This window comes from Ovis canadensis, chromosome 5, assembly GCF_042477335.2.
Source record: "Ovis canadensis isolate MfBH-ARS-UI-01 breed Bighorn chromosome 5, ARS-UI_OviCan_v2, whole genome shotgun sequence".
NCBI lineage: Eukaryota > Metazoa > Chordata > Mammalia > Artiodactyla > Bovidae > Ovis > Ovis canadensis.
This window is the reverse complement of record NC_091249.1, coordinates 55,713,683-55,722,226: the sequence shown is the minus strand read 5'-3', so window position 1 is coordinate 55,722,226 and position 8,544 is coordinate 55,713,683. Positions and strand designations below refer to the sequence as shown.

General features: G+C 45.2%; 1 long non-coding RNA gene and 1 pseudogene across 1 annotated transcript; one reads left to right on the top strand and one right to left on the bottom strand.

The window, feature by feature from the left end:
• Positions 1-714: 714 nt before the first annotated feature.
• On the bottom strand, positions 715-6,174 carry LOC138440601 (histone-lysine N-methyltransferase PRDM9-like; annotated as a pseudogene).
• Positions 6,175-7,259: 1,085 nt separating this feature from the next.
• LOC138440333 (uncharacterized) lies at positions 7,260-8,340 on the top strand. Its single transcript, XR_011256993.1, has 2 exons — positions 7,260-7,346; positions 8,159-8,340. It is a non-coding gene; the product is annotated as an uncharacterized lncRNA (long non-coding RNA).
• The last annotated feature ends 204 nt before the right edge of the window (positions 8,341-8,544 follow it).

Sequence of the window (8,544 nt, the reverse complement as noted above, 5' to 3'; positions counted from 1 at the left end):
TGAGCCAGGCACACATGTATGCACACACGCATCATGTATGCACACACGCATCATGCATGCACACACGTCCATGTGGCCTTCACCCCTGAGGCTACAGAAGTCAGAGGAAGCCTGAGGGGAATCAGGAGAGGCCGAAGAAAAGTGGAGGTCTATGGAGGAAAGACCACACTTCCCAGGAGACCAGGGAATTCCTTTCCCTGGTGAGCCTGTCTCAAACCCTAGACTCCTCTCCATGAACCCAACAACTGACTGTCCAGTGACCTAGTGTCCAGTCTGAGTTGACTCCAGACTTATGCCTTCCTGGGGGTTCAGCTCCCACTGGACCCCAATGCTCTCAGTAATAATGGGAGAATGAGGTATGTAGACTGGGCTTCAGATTTGTTTGGAGACAAAATTTATTAGAAGAGGAGTTAAAAACCCCATGAAGGGAATTGGCATGAACCTCTCCAGAACACTAAAGAAACCCTCTGCTGTTTACCTACCTCCTCTCATGTCATGAATGTGGAAAGTCTGTTTGATCAATTAGTTCTGTGCTCATCATACTCTTTCTTTAAAAAAAAATTATTTATTTATTTGGCTGTGCTAGGTCTTAATTGCAGCATGTGGGACCTAGTTCCGTTGAACATAGGTCTTGGCATTGGGAGCACGGAGTCTTAGCCGCTGGACCACCAAGGAAGTCTCTCATCACACTCTCCAGGACTGTGATGGGTCACAGACCTCCTCTGAGGCCCCGTCAGAGCTGAGGTATGTGGTGGCTGCAGTAATCCTCCTGTGGCTAAGATGTGTTTATTGGTAATGATTCACTCACCCTCCCTAAAAGCACAGGGCTTCTCCCGTGTGTGTGTCCTCTGGTGTGTGATGAGATGTGACTTCTGACTGAAGCTTCACCCACACTCTCTGCAAACATAGGGCTTCTCCCCTGTGTCTGTCCTCTGGTGCTTGATGAGATGTGAATTCACACTGAAGCTTCACTCACACTCCCTGCAAACAAGGCTTCTGCCCTGTATGTGTCCTTTGATGTGTGATGAGAGTTGACTTCTTACTGAAGCTTCGCCCACACTCCCTGCAAACACAGGGCTTCTCCCTTGTGTGTATCCTTTGATGTGTGATGAGAGTTGACTTCTTACTGAAGCTTCGCCCACACTCCCTGCAAACACAGGGCTTCTCCCTTGTGTGTATCCTTTGGTGTGTGATGAGAGTTGACTTCCGACCGAAGCTTTGCCAACACTCCCTGCAGACATAGGGCTTCTCCCCTGCGTGTGTCCTCTGATGCTTAATGAGACTTGACTTCTCACTGAAGCTTCACTCATATTCCCTGCAAACATAGGGATTCTCCCCTGTGTGTGTCCTCTGGTGCGTCATGAGACTTGATCTATCCTTAGAGCCTTACCCACAGTCTCCATACTTGACTCATGATTCTTGAGACTCCTTCCCCCATGAATAATTTGCCTGCGTCCTCTGGACTCACTTCCTTGCCTGTGCTGGGCTCTTCTCTCATTCTCTTGTGCACCCTGAAACCCCCCATTTGTCCTCTGGATGAGTAGGAAGAGGCCCTTGAAATCCTCCTCAGCCTTATGCTTTTCAGCAAAGGTTGGGGCTTTTCCTTGGACTCTCGACTCTCAGGTTTGTCACTCCAGCTGTGTAGATCAGAATATTGCTGCTGCTGATTTGGATTGCCTGGGCAGGGATCCTCTGGTTGGAGGCGGTCTCTTGCAGATGTTTTCAGGAGGATCTGAGAGGGGTGATTGCATTTGACATGTTGGCTCAAGAATTTCTGACTGGAGAAAGCCAGAGAGCAGGAGCACATGGGTGGATCTTGGGCTTTGGTTCTGCTGAAAGAGGAAGCTTTTGGTTAGGTAGCTGGTTTGTCATGGTAAGGCCTGCCCCACTAATCATCTTAGCGTTGACATGCAAGATCTGTCTCCCATCAAGTGTGTCTGGTTGGATCTCCTTGCAGTCCAAGGGACTCTCAAGAGTCTTCTCCAACATCACACGTAAAAAGCATCAATTCTTCTGTGCTCAGCTTTCTTTATAGTCCAACTCTCACATTCATACATGATTACGGGAAACACCATAGTTTTGAATAGACAACATTTATTGGCAAAGTAATATCTCTGCTTTTTAATATGCTGTCTAGGTTGGTCATAACTTTTCTTCCAAGAAGCAAGCGTCTTTTAATTTCATGGCTGCAGTCACCATCTTCAGTGATTTTGGAGCCCCTCAAAATAAAGTCAGTCACTGTTGCCACTGTTTCCCCATCTGTTTCCCATGAACTGATGGGACCAGATGCCATATCTCAGTTTTCTGAATGTTGAGTTTTAAACCAACTTTTTCACTCTCCTCGTTCACTTTCATCAAGAGACTCTTTAGTTCTTCTTTGCTTTTTGCCATAAGGGTGGTGTCGTCTGCATATCTGAGGTTACTGATATTTCTCCCGGCAATCTTGATTCCAGCTTGTGCTTCATCCACAGCATTTCTCATGATGTACTCTGCATACAAGTTAAATAAGCAGGGTGACAATATACAGCCTTGATGTGCCCCTTTATCAATTTGGAACCAGTCTGTTGTTCCATGTCCAATTCTAACTATTGTTTCTTGACTTGCATACAGATTTCTCAGGAGGAAGGTGGTCTGGTAGTCCCATCTCTTGAAGAACTTTCCACAGTTTGTTATGATCCACACAGTCAAAGGCTTTGGCATAGTCAATAAAGCAGAAATAGATATTTTTCTGGAACTCTCTTGCTTTTTTGATGATCCAACGGGTGTTGGCAGTTTGATCTCTGGTTCCTCTGCCTTTCTAAATCCAGCTTGAATATCTGGAAGTTCATGGTTTATGTACTGTTGAAGCGTGGCTTGGAGAATTTTGAGCATTACTTTGCTAGCATGTGAGACGAGTGCAGTAGTTTAAGCATTCTTTGGCATTGCCTTTCTTTGGGATTGGAATGAAAATTGACCTTTTCCAGTCCTGTGGCTACTGCTGCGTTTTCCAAATTTGCTGGCATATTGAGTGCAGCACTTTAACAGCATCATCTTTTAGGATTTGAAACAGCTCAACTGGAATTCCATCACCTCCACTAGCTTTGTTCATAGTGATGCTTCCTAAGGCCCACTTGACTTCGCATTCCCAGATGTCTGGCTCTAGATGAGTGAGCACACCATCATGATTATCTGTGTCATGAAGGTCTTTTTTGTATAGTTCTTCTGTATATTCTTGCCACCTCTTCTTAATATCTTCTGCTTCTGTTAAGTCCATACCATTTCTGTCCTTTATTGTGCCAATCTTTGCATGAAATGTTCCCTTGGTATCTCTAATTTTCCTGAAGAGATCTCTAGTCTTTCCCATTCTATTGTCTTCCTCTGTTTCTTTGCATTGATCACTGAGGAAGGCTTTCTTATCTCTCCTTGCTATTCTTTGGAATTCTGCATTCAAATGTGTATATCTTTCCTTTTCTCCTTTGCCTTTCGCTTCTCTTCTTTTCATAGCTATTTGTTAGGCCTCCTCAGACAACCATTTTGCCTTTTTGCATTTGTGTTTTTTGGGGATGGTTTTGATCATTGCCTCCTCTACAATGTCACGAACCTCCATCGATAGGTCTTCAGACACTCTGTCTATCAGATCTAATCCCTTGAATCTGCTTGTCACTTCCACTGTATAATTGTAAGGGATTTGATTTAGGTCATATGTGAATGGTCTAGTGGGTTTTGCCTACTTTCTTCAATTTAAGTCTGAATTTGGCAAAAAGGGGTTCATGATCTGAGCCACAGTCAGCTCCCAGTCTTGTTTTTGCTGACTGTATAGAGCTTCTCCTTCTTTGGTTGCAAAGAATATAATCAATCTGATTTTGGTATTGACCATTTGGTGATGTCCATGTGTAGATTTTGGTTTTGACCATCTGGTGATGTCCATGGGGGTCTGGTTCAGTTCAGTTCAGTCACTCAGTAGTGTCTGACTCTTTGCGACCCCATGAGTCACAGCACACCAGGCCTCCCTGTCCATCACCAACTCCCACAGTTCACTCAAACTCATGTCCATCGAGTCGGTGATGCCATCCAGACATCTCATCCTCTGTCATCCCCTTCTCCTCCTGCCTCCAATCCCTCCCAACATCAGCATCTTTTCCAATGAGTCAGCTCTTCACATGAGGTGGCCAAAGTATTGGAGTTTCAGCTTTAGCATCAGTTCTTCCAACGAACACCCAGGACTGATCTCCTTTAGGATGGACTTGTTGGACCTCCTTACAGTCGAAGGGACTCTCAAGAGTCTTCTCCAACACCACAGTTCAAAAGCATCAATTTTTTGGTGTTCAGCTTTCTTCACAGTCCAACTCTCACATCCATACATGACCACAGGAAAAACCATAGCCTTGACTAGACGGACCTTTGTTGGCAAAGTAGTATCTCTGCTTTTGAATATGCTATCTGGGTTGGTCATAACTTTCCTCCCAAGGAGTAAGCCTCTTTTAATTTTATGGCTGCAAGTACCATCTGCAGTGATTTTGGAGCCCCCCAAAATAAAGTCTGACAGTGTTTCCATTGTTTCCCCATCTATTTCCCATGAAATGATGGGACCAGATGCCATGATCTTAGTTTTCTGAATGTCAAGCTTTAAGCCAACTTTTTCATTCTCCTCTTTCACTTTCATCAAGAGGCTTTTTAGTTCCTCTTCACTTTCTGCCATAAGGGTGGTTTCATCTGCATATCTGAGGTTATTGATATTTCTCCCGGCAATCTTGATTCCAGCTTGTGCTTCTTCCAGGCCAGAGTTTCTCATGATGTACTCTGCATATAAGTTAAATAAGCAGGGTGACAATATGCAGCCTTAAAGTACTCCTTTTCCTATTTGGAACCAGTCTGTTGTTCCATGTCCAGTTCTAACTGTTGCTTCCTGACCTGCATATAGGTTTCTCAAGAGGCAGGTCAGGTGGTCTGGAATTCCCATCAGTTTCAGAATTTTCCATGGTTTATTGTGATCCACACAGTCAAAGGCTTTGGTCTGTGGGTCTGGTAAGATCTTTCTATTTTTAGTTCTAACCCTGTTATCTTAAAAATATATATTGTGGTAGTGCGGGTCTGGTAAGACCTTTACAGACTTGAGACATTCTTTTGATTTATTGTTAATAACCAACTGAAAGTATATAGCTCCCTTGCTCTCCATCCCCTTTCTGATGTCTATATCAGAAGCTTTTTCTGTCCCATTTCATACTTTAATATAACTCTGCTACACAAAAGCTCTTGAGTGATCAAGCCTGGTCCCTGGTCCTAAAGCTAAACATTCTTCTTCAGAGATCACGAATCCAACACTGTTCACCATAAGCTATCACTGCACCACACTCCTCTTCTGCTCACACTGATCTGAGGCACTTTTCCTGGACTGTTTTTCCTCAGAGAACCAGCCCCTGTCTGGTATTAAGCACGTGCTACCCCAGAGCAGTAGTTCTGTCTGTTTCAGTGCATGGAGCCCTGTCTGACAATGAACTAAAACAGTGACTGAATGGAAATCAGTGTACACATGTCACTTAGAAATGTGGAGGAAATGAGGAAGAAACAGCTAAAGGTGAGAGAGCTGGTAGGTGCTAGAAAACTTGCTTTTTTGCCTCTAAGCCTTTCAGCAGAACGTGATGTTACATACTTTTTGCATGCAATATTAAAAATTAGAATTAACATTTTTAATATAAATTTTTTCCCTAACAGTCATGTGAAATGAAACAATTTCTGAGGCATTTTAATTGAGACTTCACTGACTTCAGACTGGATTGTACTCTGCTTTAGAGCTGGGCCAGGGAAGCTCCCCAGGATGGCGCAGGGTGCTGGAAGAGTGGTGGTGCTTACCTCTCCTGACTGTGAGCTCACTCTTATGCCTGCTGCCCTACTTGATGCTGAGCTCCTGGCCATACTCATCCCTGTACCAGACCAGCAGCTCACAGCCTGGCCTGACCACCCAGCAGGTTCAGGAGAAGATCTGTCTGTGATACTGGAAGGCCACCAGATTCTGCTCCTCGTCGTCCTGGGCACAGTTCACATACCTGGGATTGAGGTCGGAAAAGGGAATGAAACCACAGATAACGAGTTCCTTCCACCTGTCAGACCCACACCCAGCTCCTCGCCTTCAGGCTCTGAGGCCATCACTGCCCCCACCACCCCTCTTGGGGACCTTCTGTTCACACCTTTGATCATGTTGTGTGAATTCCTATCTCCAGATTCTGTTTCTTTTCCTCTTACTGGCTGGAATGCTTTTTTCTCCTTACCTAATTAGCCATTTTCCAGAGCCCAGTTCCAGACTGGTCTCCACCTAGACTGGTCATAAGACTGGTGACCTCCAGCTCCTCTAAACTCTAAATTAAGTTCTCTTGTATTCCACAGAACTTGGTGCTTCTAGGCTAGCAAGCACCCCTCAGCATTCACCCCAGCCTGCCTTCTCTCCCAAGGCTTTTCTACAGTCTCCCCATGTGTATTCAGGGTCCCATTCACTTGTGCCCCTGCCCCATGGAAACTTGGAGAGCATTCTGACTTAGCTCGAGACACAGAACAATAATAGTTTATTCACTTTCTGCTTCCCCTGATGAAAGAAGAGGCCCTCAGTAAAAGGCCCTGCTCATAGCCATCCTGCCCCGCATTCCTTCCCAGGCCTCAGGGCCCACTTCTCGCTGGAACTGAGCCTGGGGAGGTTGCTTCTCTATGGACTCAAGATCCCCCACGGTAGGTTATCCTGGGACTGTGAAGTTCTTCAAAAATAGAAAAATTCAAGTTACATATTCCTAAGATCAATTGTTTAATGTCTGTCTGCAGTAAGCATTCTAAAAGGACATGGGTTGTGTGTAATGAACTTCAGTAATGAACTCCACTGTTTAAAATGGAACATAGAAAGTGCTTGGTAAGTGTTAATTAGGTGAGTTAAAGTGTCCCTGGTGAATCCAGACTTCTCGAGTTGCTTTCAAGTACCTCAGTTTTGTGCAGCATAGAGATTTATATTTTGAGGGCATATACTATATTTCTATTTCTTTCTTTCTAATGTCTTTTATAATGAAAGAGCATGTTATTGAGGAAAAAAGAGGAAAGAAGATGTGAAAGCTATTGAGGGAGGCAGGTTGGGAGAGGAAAGGGATAGGGGCTTGAGGGAGGAGCATCCTCTAGAACATGCAGACTCATTGCATTCACCTCATCCAGTTGGTCCCTTCCATCCACATACTCATAGCAGTTTCTCCCTTTGGTGATCTGAGTGTCAGAAAAAGACTTAAAAGCTTACTTCTCTCTCTCTTTTTATTTTTTGGCGGGAGGTAATAGAATCCCTCTGCTGTCATCAGTGCTGTTCAGCCTGCATGGATTCAACTGCCAGTTGTGACCACGTGGTAGGCTCCTTAATCATCACCTCCATGTCTGAGTCTATTGGTCCACTCAGGGCAAGGGCCCCACATGGGAGGAGCCACTTCTGTGTGCCTGTACTACTGTGCTGCTCCCAGCTCTCCTCTGATCTTTAGATAGAAGTCCCGTGTTCATGCACAGTGCACACAGTACACAGAGCTGACTGTGTCATCACTATCCACAACCTCGCATGTAGACGTGAGGTCCCCGCCTCCCCACCCTGCCACACAGCGATTGGAGGTCAGAGAACAGGGGAAGAGGGGGGTTTCTCACCAGCCAGAAGTATCTGCTATTGGCGACCTCTTCATCGTCTGTAATCTGGCCCTTGTAGGGGCCAAAGTGCAGGCCCAGCGGCAGATCAGATGCCTCGTTCCACACTCTAAGCCCAGCCTCAGGGATGCCTGATGGTCTGATACTTAACCCAGGGCTGAGCAGCTGGCATGCCCCTTCTCCACTACACAGTCCTTTACAAAGGTAGGGGGCCCGTGAGCAGCACAGCTGTTGATGAAGTTCTGACACTTCTCATAATCTGGAGGTGAGAGCAACAGGGATGAGGGGAGGTATAGTGATGTTGCTGGTCATAAAGACCTTTAGAAAGAACCAGGATGCTCAGGGCATTTAGCCTTGATCCTGTACCCCGTGTCATAGAGGAAGAGGGTGACTGGGGTACCAAATGGTGAGGTGAGATTATTGTTCCAAGGCCTTGTCTGTGAATGGGCCAGTGGGGTCACTCACAGAGGTAGTTGTCATCCTGGGGGTCACTGACCTCTTGGTACATATGGCCCTTTCTTTTTTGTAGGCTGTACATCTTCATTTCAGTCTCCTTTCTTCTGAGTTCTAAGATGGAGAAGAGAAGCTGAGCAAGGCTGGTGGGGTCTGGAGAGTTAGTCGCTATTTTATCAGAAAGTGTGTGATCTCCCACCTGTCCATCTGTACAATATATTAATTTTTTTTTACATTTATTAAAAATTTTTAAATTTACTTATTTTTATTTTTTAGTGTTACATTATTTATTAATTGGCCAAGCCACATGGCATGTGGGACCTTAGTCCCCTGACCAAGAATGGAACCCATGCTTTCTGCAGTGGAAACATGGAGTCTTAACCACTTAACCACCAGGAAATCCCTTCTCTATACTTTATCTCCCTTTAACTACTGGTTCAGACAGGCCAAGGCTCCACACTG